Source organism: Accipiter gentilis, chromosome 16, assembly GCF_929443795.1.
Source record: "Accipiter gentilis chromosome 16, bAccGen1.1, whole genome shotgun sequence".
Lineage (NCBI taxonomy): Eukaryota > Metazoa > Chordata > Aves > Accipitriformes > Accipitridae > Astur > Astur gentilis.
This window is the reverse complement of record NC_064895.1, coordinates 24,478,952-24,495,041: the sequence shown is the minus strand read 5'-3', so window position 1 is coordinate 24,495,041 and position 16,090 is coordinate 24,478,952. Positions and strand designations below refer to the sequence as shown.

Sequence of the window (16,090 nt, the reverse complement as noted above, 5' to 3'; positions counted from 1 at the left end):
CAGCCAGATAATTGGCAGCACAGAAAATATTGCCCAGCCAAATGGCTAAATTATCATATCCTTCAAGCACTCCTAATGCTCTGAGACCAGCCAACAGAACTTGCCATGAACATTTTCAACATAGTCTGGACAGTACCAGCCAGTCCTTGAATGTCATCCTAGCCCTCCCAGAACAGTTCATAGTTGGACTTACCGCTTTTCAGTGGAGAATAGCAATCTGCTGAATCAGTGACCGTATTCTGACATGAATAAGCATTAACTGCAGTAGTTATTGGCTAAGCATTAACTCAGGGAAGAAGGAAGGTAAGAAACAGTCTGCCACATTCGGCAAGACATTAGCACTGTCCCAGTTGCTGGCTAGCTGTGGAGTTGACCTGGCTGGGAAGCTACCACACTAACGCTAGACCTCTGGCCTGCCTCCGTCATGGAGCTAGGTAACAAAGTTCACCTGCACTTACAGCCATTTCGCTATGTTAGGATAGGAAAGGCCTGCTGAAGAATAACTTTTCTTCAGAGTAGGTACCCCCATCTTTGGCAGAGAGATGATGCTCACATGGCTCATGGTGTCTGTCGCCTTACCAGCGTAGCACGGTGCAGAGAAACCTGGGTTGTACCAGAGCCAGAAGTAGTATGTTGTTGGCATGCTGGATAATCCCTCGCAGCAGGGTTTGGCAGCTCATGTCTGGTGGCCAGACTGCTTCTATAGAGACTCTCACAGCCCTACAGGTCGTTACTTGGGTTCCCTACCTCAGGTAACCTCTGTTCACTTGGTGGGACCTGGCTTATTCTACCTTATCCTTCAGCCTGACTCCCGGATTTCCACTCTCTTGTCTCTTACAGGCAGACACATTTGGTAGCCTCTCTTGACCTGCCCAGCTAAGTCTTCTTTCTAGAGTCTTCGGGACAACATTTCTCATTTGATACCAGACTTAATGATGAGAAGATTTCCTGGTTCTGGATGCATCTGAAGCAGTGTCCAGTTCCCAGGCTCCCCAGTATGAGAGAGACACAGACATACTAAGAGTGAGTCCAGCAAAGGGCCACAAAGATCATTAAGGGGCTGGAGCATCTCTCATACCAGGAGAGGCTGAGAGAGCTGGGACTGTTTAGCCTGGAAAAGGAAAGGCAGAAGTAGAGATGAACACGCCTTTGGTGTCAGTGGTAAAGAGGATAATAAACAACTTTGTAGCCACAACATGTCTTCATCCAGCAGAGTTCCTTGTGAGGTGATCAGCCCATGATCAGCCCCGTAAGACACGTCCTGGGTCACTGAGGTTATGACCCACCCCGTGTGGTCGGCCTCCTATATTCTGCTTTAGAGGTTTGTCAAGCCTCATTGTAAAAGCAGTTAATTCTGTGGTTTTCCTCCTTTGTTCACCCTGAGAGCCTGTTCCCCCAAACCGTCTAATGAGTACTGGTTGCTTAATGTCATAAACAGTTTTGCACTTGGTTGGATCTAAGGGTCCTCTAGCCCAGTTGCTTCTTATCCAACGTGGGCTGTAGCAGAGGCCCTAGGGAAGAGTTTTACAAAAGTGAAGATCTTCAGAATGTTCTTTTCACTTCTGGCTATCAGAGGTACAGGAACTTCTGGAGGCAAAGGCGAGCCCTTGGTGTTTAACAGCCCTTAACGGCCCATTAAGCTTACACAAAATGAAGTAAACTATAAGAAAACCTAGGAGAATGGCAAATATCCATAACATCCAGGAGCAAGCAGGCCTAAATCTCCTTTGTTTGCTTTGAATCTGCTGCTCATTAGGGTAAGGTCTGGTCCTTAGTTATCAGACTGGATGGTACACTTGCTCCATAGCCTTGTAGCAGCATACATTACTTTTACATTCCCCATCAGTTGTTTAGGCTGAAAACTTCTGTGTCGTTCTAGCACAACAGCCATCCCACCTTGGTACTTGTTCTGCTCTGCATCTTTCCACTTGGGCTATATGTTTTTTATCACAGAATCATAGAATGGTTTGGGTTGGAAGGGACCACAAAGATCACCTAGTTCCAACCCCCCTGCCATGGGCAAGGACACCTCCCACTAGACCAGGTTGCTCAAAGCCCCATCCAGCCTGGCCTTGGACACTGCCAGGGATGGGGCATCCACAGCCTCTCTGGGCAACCTGTGCCAGTGCCTCACCTCCCTCACAATGAAGAATTTTTTCCTAATATCTTACTTAAACCTACCCTCTTTCAGTTTCAATCCATTACCCCTCATCCTATCACTACACTCTCTGATAAAGACTCCCTCCCCATCTTTCCTGCAGGCCCCCTTTAAGTGCTGGAAGGCCGCTATAAGGTCTCCCTGGAGCCTTCTCTTCTCCAGGTTGAACAACCTCAACTCTTTCAGCCTGTCTTCATAAGGGAGGTGCTGCAGCCCCCTGATCATCTTCATGGCCCTCCTCTGGACCCACTTGAGCACGTCCATGTCCTTCTTATGTTGGGGACCACAGAGCTGAACGCAGTACTCCAGGTGGGGTCTCATCCGAGTAGAGTAGAGGGGGAGAATCCCCTCCCTACCTGCTAGCTACACTTCTTTTGATGCAGCCTAGAATGAGATTGGCTTTCTGGGCTGTGAGTGTACATTGCTGGCTCATATTCAGGTTTTCATCCACTAATAGCCCTAAGTCCTTCTCTGCAGGGCTGCTCTCAATCCACTCATTGCCCAGCTTGTATTTGTGCTTGTGTATTGGGTCTGGCTGAGATGGAGTTAATACTCCCCATAGCAGCCCTCATAGCGCTGTGCTCTGCATCAGTAGCTAGAAAGGTGTTGATAGCACACCAGTGTTTTGGCTACTGCTGAGCAGTGCTGGCACAGCATCAAGGCTGTCTCTCCAAAATTTTTGCCCTCCCCTCAATGGCAGGTTGGGGCAGGGCAAGATCTTGGGAGGGGACATAACCAGGACAGCTGACCTAAACTAACCAAACAGATATTCCATACCATATGACGTCAGCTCAGATATAAAAGCTAAGTGAGGGGAGATGGAAGGGGGGCATTTTGTCTTCCGGAGCAACCACTACGCGTACTGAAGCCCTGCTTCCCAAGAAGCGGCTAGATATCACCTGCTGATGGGAAGTAGCGAATAACATCATTTGGGTTTTTTTCCTTGCTTGCATACGTGACCTTTGCTATCACTCTATTAAACTGTCCTTATCTTGACCCACGAGCCTTTTGTTATATTTTCTCTCCCCCGTCCAGCTGAGGAGGGGGAGTGATAGAGCGGCTTTGGTGGGCACCTGGCATCCAACCAGGGTCAACCCACCACAGCTTGGGATTACCCTGACCCATGTGCAGGACCTTGTAATTGGCCTTGTTGACCTTCATGAGGTTCGCACAGGCCCACCTCTCAAGTCTGTTGAGGTCCCTCTGGATGGCATCCTTTCCCTCCAGCGTGTCGACTGCACCACACCGCTTGGAGTCGTCTTCAAACTTGCTGAGCGTGCACTCAGTCCCACTGTCCATGTCACCAACAAAGGTGTTAAACAGTGCCGGTCCCAATACAGACCCCTGATGAACTCCACTCGTCACTGGTTTCCACTTGGACACCAAGCTGTTGACTGTAACTCTTTGAGTGTGACCATCCAGCCAATTCCTTATCCACCGCATGGTCCATCCATCAAATCCATGTCTCTCCAATTTAGAGACAAGATGTCACGTGGGACAGTGTCAAATGCTTTGCACAAGTCGAGGTAGATGACGTCAGTTGCTCTTCCCTTATCCACCAACACTGCAACCCCATCATAGAAGGCCACCAAATTTGTCAGGCACAATTTGCCCTTAGTGAAGTCACGTTGGCTGTCACAAATCACCTCCTTATTTTCCATGTGCCCTAGCATAGTTTCCAGGAGGATCTGCTCCATCATCTTGCTGGGCACAGAGGTGAGACTGACTGGCCTATAGTTCCCCAGGTCTTCCTATTTTCCCTTTTTTAAAAATGAGGGTTATGTTTCCACTTTTCCAGTCAGTGGGAACTTCCCTGGACTGCCGTGACTTCTCAAATATGATGAATAGTGGCTTAGCCACTTTATCCGCCAGCTCCCTCAGGACCTGCGGAGGCATCTCATCAGGTCCCATGGACTTGTGCACCTTCAGGTTCCTTAGATGGTCTCAAACCTGATCTTCTCCTACAGTGGGTGGTTCTTCATTCTCCCAGTCCCTGCCTTTGCCTTCTGCGACTTGGGCGATCTGGCTGGAGCACTCTCCGGTGAAGACTGAGGCAAAAAAGTCACCGAGTACCTCAGCCTTCTCCATATCCCTTGTAACCAGGTCTCCCATTTCCTTCTGGAGAGGGTCCACATTTTCCCTAGTCTTCCTTTTATCACTGACAAACTTAGTTAAACTCAGTTGTCCCCACGCCAGCATTTTCCTGTGGCTTAAATAGCTCTGCCTCCCTTTAGGCATTTTGGATGAAAGGCCTATGGTGCCATGAGATCTGTGGAGGTGAAGGACATATGAAGAGAGGAACCAGGAGCTGCTAAAGATTAGAAGGTGTGAAGGGAGCAGATACGTGGCTGGCACAAGACAGTCTAGCTCCATGGCTGCCCAGTAGCTTATAGCAGCTGAGACCTGGTTTATCCTTTTCAAACAGCCACTGACCATTTTTTCAGACACTCAATCTCTGGGGCTAAAGCCCTTGTTTTCACTGTCTGTCCAGTTTGTTCTTCCTCAGCCACAACAGAAGAGTTTTGCCTTCTGCGCATAAGACATGACCTTTGGGTAGTGCGTAATAAGTTGGATGATGAGACAATGTTTGTTTCGGACATAAAGCACACAATGACTTTAAGAAACACACGCCCAGGCACAACAATATTTCATGGGAGAGTTGGCTAAAAGGGAAAGGGGGGACAGGGGAAGTTGCACTGACCTTAGATAACACATCTGAATGAGAACAAAACCAAAATAAACACAAATTAATCAAGGACTCCAAATCGAATGGCTTAGTGATAAGGATTCAAACAGGCAATAAACAGGCTGCAAGATACTTCTCTGTGATGTTTGAGGAACCGTGTTATTCCAGCTTTGTGCCTAGCATGGTGCAGATGGCCGAGCTAGCTGGTATGCTAAGAGATCTGTAGGACTTGATCAGAGGTTTCATTTTCAGGGGGAATGTGGGGACAATTTTTATTTTTTGTGAGTTAGTTGTGTGCAAACAGATGTCATGGAACTCATAAGTGAAGGGATGAATGCTCCCCATGCCATGCGGCACATTAATATGCCAGGCTGAAAATAGTGGTAGTCGAAACCAAAGTGAAAAAGGCATTTAAAACAGCACTTTACTGGAAAAAGAAAGCCCTGTCCAATTCTTGCCTTCTTCCTGGCATTTCTGCCTCCCCTCTGCTCAGGAGGTTTCTCTCAACTCCAGCTAAGGGCTCCTGCTTGACCTTCATGTTAGAGTTTTGTAGAACAACAACAAGAGAAAAAAAAAAAAGAAAATGCAAAACAATGAGTTCCACTCTGCTATTCCAGCTCTTTGCACGTAGCCAAGTACCATATGATTTAAAGGCTGTGGAAAAGCACATGCCAACACACATTTGCTCACCTCTGATGGCTGGGATGGGAGAAGGGATGTAGCCATGAACTTTCCCTTCTTTTCCTCATCCTTTTTGGAGCATCTGCAGTTATTAGTGGCCGGCCTATCTCACAGCTAGCAGTAATGAGGCAAGAGATTTGGAGCTCAGCACTGTGTGAGTACAGGCAAGGTGGAACTCTCCATGTACTCCCATAATGGTATAGTGAAGAGTGAGGTCTAACAATATCCGCTGAAGTGGAATTTCCATGGGCTTCAATGAGTTTTGGATTAGGTCCCTAAGTCAGGCCAGCCACGGGTTACTTCTATAGACTGAAGTACTAGAAAGTCTGATGACCGCATGCTTCCTGCTCATTTCATTTTATTAACCTCTTGATTTTTTTCCTGTTATTGCTGCAAGCACAGCTGGCTGTATAGGAAGCTACTGCAAGTTGTGTAGGTGTCAGCCGTTTGGAGTTGGTATAATCCTGCTCTGGACAGCAGGAGTTTCCTGCCTGAGGGCCTGGCCTGTCACACCTAGCAACAAAAATGTAGAAGTACAAAAATAGCATCTACCTTTTGCACAAAGAATCATATAAATGGAGGGAAATCCCTTAGATCAGTGAAGGCAGGTTTCTGTTGTCCATAACTCATAATTCCCTTCTGTAATGATCAAGCCTGAGAGAAAAAATAATTGTTTCTATTTTGTTCCACTGATCTCACTTCCAGCCTTACCATTTTTGTACTGGTCTGTCTTTCAGAGCACAAGATAACTCAGAAATGCTAAACAGTGCTAGTATTTAACTTCTTTGAAGGTTACACTTGTCTACAATGTTTTCAGAATCATCAGAGCTCTTTCATCTTCATCATTGGCATTAGGTGTGAAATCAAGATAGAATATCAGCAACATAGGTGGGACTAGTTTGTTTTACTAATGTTCAGAAGACTTTAAGGAATATTAGACTTCAGACAGATGTTCAGCCTGGTTCAAAATAACATCATGCTTCAGATTTAGACCAGGGATGTTCCAGCCTTGTGAACCCCTATGGTGCATGTTGGGCTCACATGGCGTAAAAGCACCACAATGCAAGACAACTTGCATCTGATGGCAGGTTTGCTCATGAGATCCAACACCGAGCTGGGTAGAGGAGTAGCATTTCTCAGGCCCCAGGGTGCCTTCGGAGAGCTTAAACAAACACCTTCCATGAGATGTAGGGCTGGAATACATAACCTGCTGAGGTCTCTTTCTGCCCTGTTTTTCTAGGAGACCTAGTCAATACTTGGCCTGTTCTCTGTCTCAGCCAATGCCAATGCCAAGATTCACAGAAATGCTTGAAAGAACAGTATGGGCCAGGGGCTGTCCTCAGTCAGCAGCACAGCCTAGGCTGCCTTGTTTTAGAGGGAAAAGGAGAGTTCACGCATATGGAGGTGAGCTGTGCCCTGACAGATGGCCTCAGGGTTAGGGAAAAACTTCAGCCTCTCATGCTACGCTATTGCTGTTGCATGTGTTTCTTCTAATCCTAGCATGGCCTATGGTAAAACGCACATTTCAAGATGAGGAGTATTCTTCAGGTCCTCTGCCCTCAATGGGAGGAGGTTGGTGCCTAACTTTGGGGGCATCTCCCATGGCAAATCTTCAGAGGCACTTGTGTTTCTCTCTGCTGCCTGTACAGGCAGGCTAAGTCTTACTTCAGTAGGAATCTCCTCTGCTTCAACACCCTCAAAAGCATCTGCACTTATCTTAGGGACAAGGGAAGCCTCCCTTAACTGCTGCCAGATGGATTAAGCCTTCGCCAATTTTGGTACTATGATGCTGAAACACTGCTGTAGCCACCATTTAGATGAGATGTAAGGAAGCAGCTCTTCCCTGTGAGGGAGGTGAGGCACTGGAGCAGGCTGCCCAGAGAAGTTGTGGATGCCCCATCCCTGGCAGTGTCCAAGGCCAGGTTGGATGGGGCTTGGAGCAACCTGGTCTAGTGGAAGGTGTCCCTGCCCATGGCAGGGAGGTTGGAACTAGATGGTCTTTGTGGTCCCTTCCAACCCAAACCATTCTGTGATTCAGTGATTCTAACATCTTGTGTGTCCTTACTGAGATAAGGGACCATAACCACTTATGAACAGCATTTGGACTTTTTAAGCTGTAGGCTTGCAACAGGATGGATAGTGAGAGGAAGGAAGGAAGTGCCATCAGTCCTGTTTTACAGCCGGAGAGACTTGAGACATGTACAGGCTCATCCAGGATCTCAGCCATAGGATCGTTGGACTCAGATTTTAGGGACCCCATGCAGGAATTTAAAGAATTTCTCCCTCAAGAAGGAACAGTAAAACAATTTCAGGAGCAAGGGGTACGCTGTGAAGAGCCTGTCATAAGGCACGTAGAGACAGCTTTGGAATGAAGATGGCTTTTACACACTCAGCCTGATGGTTGTCGAGGGCCACGCCAGTGGTCACAGGAGTGAGCTGAAGCAGGAACTCTAGTAGAGCTTTTCCTCTGTGCATGAACAATTGGGGGAAGCTCTGCTGCTTTGAGGAATTTCCGAGGACAGTAAATTACATACTAGATCACAGCTCTGTTATGTTTTTGGGGAAGGCATTTGGAAATTAATGTTTCGAATTACAATTTAAATGGGGAATACATACAGCTCTGCTACTCACAGACATCCTCAAACCTGGCTTGCCACAAGATTTTCTCTCCTGTTGAGGTGGGTTTAAGTAGAGCCTGGGTTGACAGCAGCCAACTATGCAAGCAAACCCTCGCTAATTCTGTGTTTCTGTTCTCCCTGCCAAACAAGGATGGTGTTAGCTGTCCCTACTTCACAGGGTTTTTAGAGAGAACCTGGGGCAGGAATAACAAACAACTTGTCAGTGCTTGCGCTAACAGCCTGATAAAGTGAGAGCTGTAGCAACACCTCGAAGGCAAATGAGACACAGGTCCCCTTTCAGCCAGAAGGAAGGATTTCAATGCCAGGAGTGGTCAATTTTAGGTGACCTCTTCCTAAAATAAATACTACTCTGTGTAAATCAGCTGATTGAGATGACACAAGGGAGTTAAAGGTTTTTTTTTTCTGGGCCGGGAAAGCCTTCTGTTTATTCAAAAGTGGTCCATTAGAAGGTGTCTAAAAGATGGGCTGGATATCCTGTTGTGGTGGGTTGACCCTGCCCTGCAGCTAAGCACCCACACAGCCACTCACTCCCCACCTGCCAGCGGGATGGGGGAGAGAACAGGAAGAGAAAAAGTGAGAAAGCTAGTGGGTTGAGATATATACAGGTTAATAAGGGTAAGAAAGAGGAAAGGAAAAACAAGTGATGTGAAGGCAATCACTCACCACCTCCCACAAGCAGACAGATGCCCACAAGTCTCCAAGCAATGGCCACCTTGGAAGACAACCCTGACCTCCGCTCCTGTTTTTTATTGCTGAACATGATGTTATATGGTTTGAAATATCATTTTTGTGAATTCGAGACAGCTTTCCCAGCTCTAACCCCTCCCAACTCCCAGTCCACTCACTACGGAGTGGGGAAAAGAAAGCCTTGATGCTGTGCAAGCACTGCTCAGCAACAGCCAAAACATTGGTGTGCTGTCGACACTGTTTCAGCCACAAATCCAAAACACAGCACCTTATGGGCTGTTCTGAAGAAAGTTAACTCCATCCCAGCCAGACCCAGTACACCCATCTTGTTTGGCTTGCTCAGGTGGGAGTTATGATGGAGAAGGGAGAGCTTTGGGGCAGAATTCATTACAGGCTTCCATGGATAAACTGAAGTTTGGAGAAAAAATACGGGCTGAGAGCAGAAACGATGGATTAAGGTTACAACATTCATGTCATGTCATGAGATGGTTGTGCGAGTGAAACTTCTCACAGGCCACCACTGAAGCAGACAAGCCCTCAGAATAGGCTGCAAATGTAGTAAAGAATTCCTTAACAAAGTCCACTGGTGCAGCATTATAACATGCAAATATAGCACTGTAATTACTAGACAACCTGCTACAGTGACTTAGCTGCTCTGCAGTAACTGCCTTTTCCTGCAAAAACCATGGAGCGGCTCATTCCTCCGTCAGAGAGAAACATGCCATTGCAAATCATCTTTTGCAAGCTCTTTCCCATACTCCCTGTTCCTGCACACCCACCTCGTGCCTTCCATCTCACCCACATTCCTAACACAACCCCTCCAGCCCACCATAGGGCCACCACCACAGCCCCACAGGTTCTGCCCTCGCCCAGCGCTGGCTCGGTCCTCAGGCAGGACGCTGCCAAGCACAGATAAGGGGGACAAGCTGCTGCTTCGTTACCGCACGCACCAGGTGCTGGATCAGATTAGTTGATGGGTGGTAACTGCCCATAGGCAGGCGGAGCAACATGCAAGATTATCTGAGAAAAAAACTCTGCATAATCATGAAATTACAGTGGATCGGCTCCCAGATGGCAATTGGACACCTCTTTGAGGTCACAGCCCTAAGAAACTGTTCCATGAAAAACTGGCAATGGTTTTCCGAAACGAGTTTGGTTTTACTGTAGATTCATCCCATTTGGTCTTAAAAAGCCGTGATTCTTACACAAGGTTGAGATTAATTCCAGCAGCAAAACATTTCAGTTTCAAGTGCAAGTAAATTTAATTTACAATGTGCAAATATAGCCCCAAAACTAACGATGCCCTCATGGATGATGCTATTCACATCCATGCTTGCCTACTGTAAGCCCTTGTTTCTTCTGGCAAACTGTGAATTGCAGCCATGAACGGTGGCAGCAGCAGGGAGGCCTTCTTGATCAAGATGAATGGGTTAAAAAAGGAACTCTAGTAAGGGCTGCGCTGGTCTTTTGTGTTTTAACAATGAGAGGAAGCTCTGCCTAGTTTGAGGAATTTCCCACGTCTTCAATTGAGACTTTGGAAAACTGCTTTATTAAGCCTGTCTAAGAGGTGTTAAAAAAATAAAAATAATCAAGGAGCTTAGGACAAAGATATCTTCCCAGAGCCTACGCATGTTCTGTTTGTTTGTTTTTTAAACCTGGATCACCGGAGGCGAACTCAGAGGAATCTAGGGAAGTTAAATAATGACAAATGCCAAGTACTCGCACAGGGTTCCTGCTGAGTTGGCCGAGCCATTACTGAATTCAGTCAAGTGTCACAGCTACACAGATGCTGAAGATTTGCTCCTAAATTTCCTTATGTATCAATTCGTTCTGCAATGTTGCCAGACATCGCAAGACAGATAAGGTGACACAAACAGATGAGGAATTTTCTGGGTGAGAGGAAGATCTACAGGTTAGAAATGCCATTTTCACCATGCAATAGCAAGTGATGGAGCAAGGAGAATCACAGCCTCCAGCTTTCAAATTCCCAATGTCCTTTCCCTTGCTATTCCCTTGACTGTTACAAGTTCATCGCCTCCCATAAAACTGTCACTGAAAGCGAGTTACAGCATTCAAACAATAACAGTTTTCTTCCCCAAATCTGAAAGCTCCTTATGCATGTAGGTGAGCATCACTTTCCCACTGACAAGGAAAGAGAGAGTTTTTTCTGAATCATGATCATTTAAGCAACCAGTGGATACTGCTGCACTGGGATGTTTGGATGGAGCAGGACTTTTGGATTTATAGACATCAGTGGAGGTGAAAGCATCAGAAAGCATCCTTGTATCCCCCTGACACTGAGCACTGGCAACAGCACTCCAACATAACACTATAAAACTGGCTTTCATTTAAGCAGCAATAAACACAGGTAGAAAAGAATGGAAACAAGATAAATGTGTCACTCAAAGACAGTCCGCAGCAGTGTCTCAGGCTGTGGCCACGGGTGCCCCAAGTCCCTCTCCCCTGTCAGCAAGCATCACCTAATATGAAACTGAAGGGGGATGCAAGAGATTGCTCTTAAAAGAAATAAACCCACCATTTTATACAGCTGACATAAATACAGTGCCTGTTATCTGCATTGCAAATCCCAGCCCCTATAAGCATAAAACAAAGTTTAAAAAAAACCCAAATGTTATTGCAGTTGATCTGTTTTTTTCCTGAAACTATGTAGCATGCCTTAGGAGGTAATAAACGCAGTCCAGATTAGCAGAGTATTTCCGTGCATGTCCCCCAACCTCTGCAGCCCCGAGCTTAAACTAGATTAATCATGACCTCTATTAAAATTCACTAGCCAAGCTAACAGACCGTAGCACTTTGACAGAAGCTTGAATGGCTTAATTCATACCCTGAAAAGCCAAAAGCATCCTACAGAAAAATGTCAACTAATCACCACAAAATGAAACACGTGCTGATCACAGTTCTCCCTGTAGAAACCTGCGGCAGGTTTACTGGTCACATAAAGCTTGCACCACAGTGTCAGAATCTGGCCCTGAAAATTCCTTCAAGCCACCTTCACCTGCCCCAAACTGTTAAACCGCACGAGGAGACCGATGCTACATTTCACACACATCATCCATACCTGTAGGACAACAAGTGCTGGTCGTGTCCGAGTCTTTTCCAAACTTGTCCTCCTGTGCTGGGAAGGAAACTTCCCATCCGAGTGTCAACTCGTCTCTGCCCTTTGTTTCCCCAAGAGCTCGAGACACACCTGCTTTTCCGTGTGCGCTCTTGGTTGTTGGGGTTTGGTTTTTTGTTTTGCTTTTCTTTTTGGAATAAATTAAACAGCCTGTGAGCAATCCTCGGTAAGCGAGAGAGAGAACCTTTTGGCTTGTGGTGATTTAATCAAGCAAACCCCGTGACCTCCCTTTCCTGCGATCAGTGGGAACCGATCCCTTCTCCACCAGCACGGGGTGGAGTTCCAGCTAAAAAACACAAGCCTGAAAGCGCTGTGCTGGATGGGCAGGGCAGATCTTCCTTCTCTGTTTGTTGTGTCAGAGAACATGGTGATTCTTGCTGGTCCAAAACACGGAGATGACCTCTGGCCAGGAAGGAACCTGGGAAATATTTTCAGAGTGATTTCCTGCGGTGGGGGGGAAAGTGGATGCAAGAGACACTTGGGTGGGGGTGCTAACGGAGCTGCTGGGGAGTGCAAGTTCAAGATGGGGAAAACACTTTTTTGGTTATCAGGGGTGTGGAAGTGAAAGAAATTACATTTTTTTCCTAGGGTAAACTGTTCTAAGAGCCTCAGTCGTCACTACACACAGTGATCTGTGCTTCTCAGACTTTCAGCTGTGGTGCCTTTCATGCTCAGGGGTGCCGAGATACTCTGCGAATTAATGTAGGCGAGCCTTTCCACATGGAGCTCGTGCTCAGCAACACCCCAGCGGTGCAGCTGTGGCACAGGGGCTCCTTGTCAAGGCACAGAAGAAATCTGGGCAGGCTCATGCATCCAGAAGGACAGCTACCCCTGCAGTAACCCCCAAACCGTGTCGTGCAGGTCCTGCTGCCTCACACTGGGGCTCCCAGAGTGGGATTTTGATGCACTAGCCAAACGACTGCACCCCAGGAAGGTGGGGATAGTTCGCCAAGGCTCAGTGCTGGTTATGCTGATAAAATGAAGGACACTGTAACGGCCTCCTTGCTTTCGTCTCTCCTGGCTTTGCACCGTCTCTGATGTTCTTGCAAAATAACACATTACAGTACCGTGGCCCGATATCAACCCATCAGATGGCACAGGGGATGTGCAATCTGTGATAAGTATTGCTTTCTGGAGGTATCAGCTTCTCCTTCTTGAGTGAAGAAGTAGCTGGCAACAGCTAGTCTCTCTATGTTTCAGCGTCTGAGTGGGGTGTATCTGGACGACCTTTCTGAGGATGTCTTAAGATGGAAAATTGTATATAGGACTCCAGACTCTACAGCTAACAGCATCCTTCTTTCTGGACACAACAAGAATTTATTTTAGGAACTTGATATCTCCACTCAGGATCACTTTTTAGTTACTCTACCATGATCCAGTTCATACTATAAAAGCAAGAAGGGACATATGGACATTTCAGTGCCGAATACACCTCACTTTCATGCTTACTGATATACACACACATTTTTGCACAGAGAAGGAGAGAAAGAGACAGAGGGAGCCTGGGCTGTGTACCCCATCTTTACGTGCTTTCGATTAATAAGTGTGATCCATATTTCCTATTTATCTCCTTCTGCCAGCTGGGATGAGTAAAATATGATGGTTGGGACATCTAGGAAAGAAAATGCTGCTGCATTGATTAGAGTGACAGAACGATTATTTCTTTAAAGTAGAGCACCTGAGTAATTATTTTTTAAAGTCTATAGAAAGCGCTCATAGTATATTTAGTGTTGAATCTTGTTTTCCTGACTTTTATTCCCATCTATATTGTGGTTCGCTGGTGGGTTTGTTGGTGGGTGGAAGGTGGTTTCCATCCCCATGGTAGTTTCCAAGGTTTCAGAACTGTTCCTGTTCAACATCAAGATAAGCTGAAAATCTTCAAGAAAGCCTGGGGCAGATTTTGCTGTCACATTGGAAAACGGAGAGGAATGGGGCACTCTAGAGAATGGTTAAACAAATATCTAAAACAGCTCAGAAGAAAGTACCTAAATTGGCTCAGACTAGAGATGCTTATTCTCTCTGTTGACTAATGGAAGCCTTGAAGACCAGCTCAGGAGCAGGTAACTACGTTGCTGTCATTTCCAGTGAAGTGAGAGGGGCACTACTCTTTGTGGAAAGACCTCGCTGCAATCTATGTGTCATTATGCAAAATGGAACGGCTCTTTGGTCTTCAAGATAAGAGCTGACAGGCATAGTTCGGCAACAGCATCATCCAACACCAAGTTGATTTGCCAGAGTGCAGACTGATGCTTAGGCTGGACATACAGATTTTGAAGGGAACAAAGAAAGCCTGAACTCTTGATATTTGAGCAGGCATGAGTAAATGCAAGCTATTCCTAGGTTTGGATTAATCTGATTTAGAGATTAGGAAAGGCTTGCAGGACCTCAGAAGAGTCCTATCATCTTTTTTTTTTCCTATATCCTGTGTTCTGTCTTTGCACGGCAAAGCTTAATCAGTTTGTACAACACTGAGCACTGTGGGGTTCTGAAGTTGGCTGGGGCATCTCAGTACAACTATATCACATATAAAACATTAAATGCCATGGGTCACTAGAAGGGTGATGTAGCAGGTATCTCACAAGCCTGTCCTGTCATCAAGGAGTGTCATGACCATCAAGTGAACTGCACTGCTCTGATGTACACAGGGACAGCAAAGAGATATTTCTGTTGTCCTGGTGATCCTGGCAGAGAGCAAAGAATTAACCTTTTCTCCTAACAGGGACAGCAAATCCTGATTCACTTTGTTGTAATGTGCTGAGAAGGAAGGAAGTAATGAAATGTCTCATTATACATCTGACTTAAGTAATATATTTAGAGCTGCCAGTAGTGCTGAAGGCTGCATGGTTTCATACCAAAAGGAGCGACATGCTCTGGACTGTCTCACTGCAGCCAGCGGTCAGCTGAAACTATTTATCTGCATGAATAAGGTCCCTGAAGATTGCTTTTTTTCCTGAAGCACCAGGAATTCATTCATTCAGGTATTTGGAGTACTTCAGTTGTACACTGCCACTGCCCAGCTTTATGGGTTTCTTTTAGGTTTAAGTGACTTGGGTTTATAATGTGGTTTTTTAGGCTAATGACCACATTCTATGAATTTCATCATAGGAGAATTATAACTACAATAATGTGCAATGTAATCGTTTTGTTGAGAAAGCACAAAATGCTAAATGGCTATTTAATCTTCTAGAGAAAAACCACAGAAAAAGCAAATATGGGAAACTGAAGCCGGACAAATTTAATTTAAAAGTAAAGGCCATATTTTATTAATCCCAGCAATCAACCATACATGCAAACTTCCGTGCGATTCACTAATACTTGACACATTCGTATCACAGGTGGTTGCTTTCCTACATGAGGTGCTTCATTTTTCATTAGTGGGCTTAGACAGAGATACAGCTATTTGGCATCCCTAATACAGGACCCGCTCTTTCAGACTTTAGACTTGCTGAAGCTCTTCTATTATTAAATGAGAGATCTGGGTGCTTTACCGGACTGTGGTTTCAACAATATGTTTTGTCTGGGGTTATATAAAGCTTCGTGTGCTAAAAGCAGTATTGACAATAAGCAACCAAGGGCCTTCATAGCTGATAGGAAATCCCAGGGCAGAAACCCAGGCCAAAGTAGGGACTTCGGCAGAACGATGGAGAACTCATTGAGCTCTTGTGAAAACCAATAGAGGAAGTGGAAAACGCCTGTAACTGGTCGCCTTTGTGTTCATGCGATTGTTGGATTTCCCCTAGCAGAAAACACACAGCAATTCCTCCAGGGATTTTTGAGTCCCTACCCACAAATCACAACCCACCCATCCCTTTCTGAAACTTCAGGCAGCTTCCTCCAGGTTAGCTGGGCCCCGTTTAAAATGGCCCGTTCCAGGCAATGGCCTGTTTTCCCGTACTTGCTTCTGACAATGAACAAAGAAGGAAATGCTTTTTAATGGTGCATTACCAAACAGATGTGATCACCTGAGGGGTTTGGGTGTGGAGAGCTCTGCAAAGCTGGATTCTACATAACATGGGGCTTGAGGGCTCCATACAATGCAGTGTGCTGTGGAATTCCCACTTATTATTGCAATTATGTCCACATAAAGGTTATTAAGAGAAGTA

The 16,090-nt window shown here is 46.0% G+C and overlaps 1 protein-coding gene across 2 annotated transcripts in view; it reads right to left on the bottom strand.

Annotated features, from left to right (window-relative positions):
• The window catches only part of ADGRF5 (adhesion G protein-coupled receptor F5), a 48,742-nt gene extending 36,286 nt beyond the window's left edge, over window positions 1-12,456 (bottom strand). Inside the window, exon 1 of one of the 2 annotated variants that reach the window (XM_049818998.1) lies at window positions 11,931-12,456. The gene's annotated coding sequence lies outside the window, so the exon portion shown is untranslated. The remainder of the gene's footprint in view (window positions 1-11,930) is intronic. The other variant, XM_049818997.1, reaches the window with a different exon arrangement.
• Between the last annotated feature and the right edge of the window lie 3,634 nt (window positions 12,457-16,090).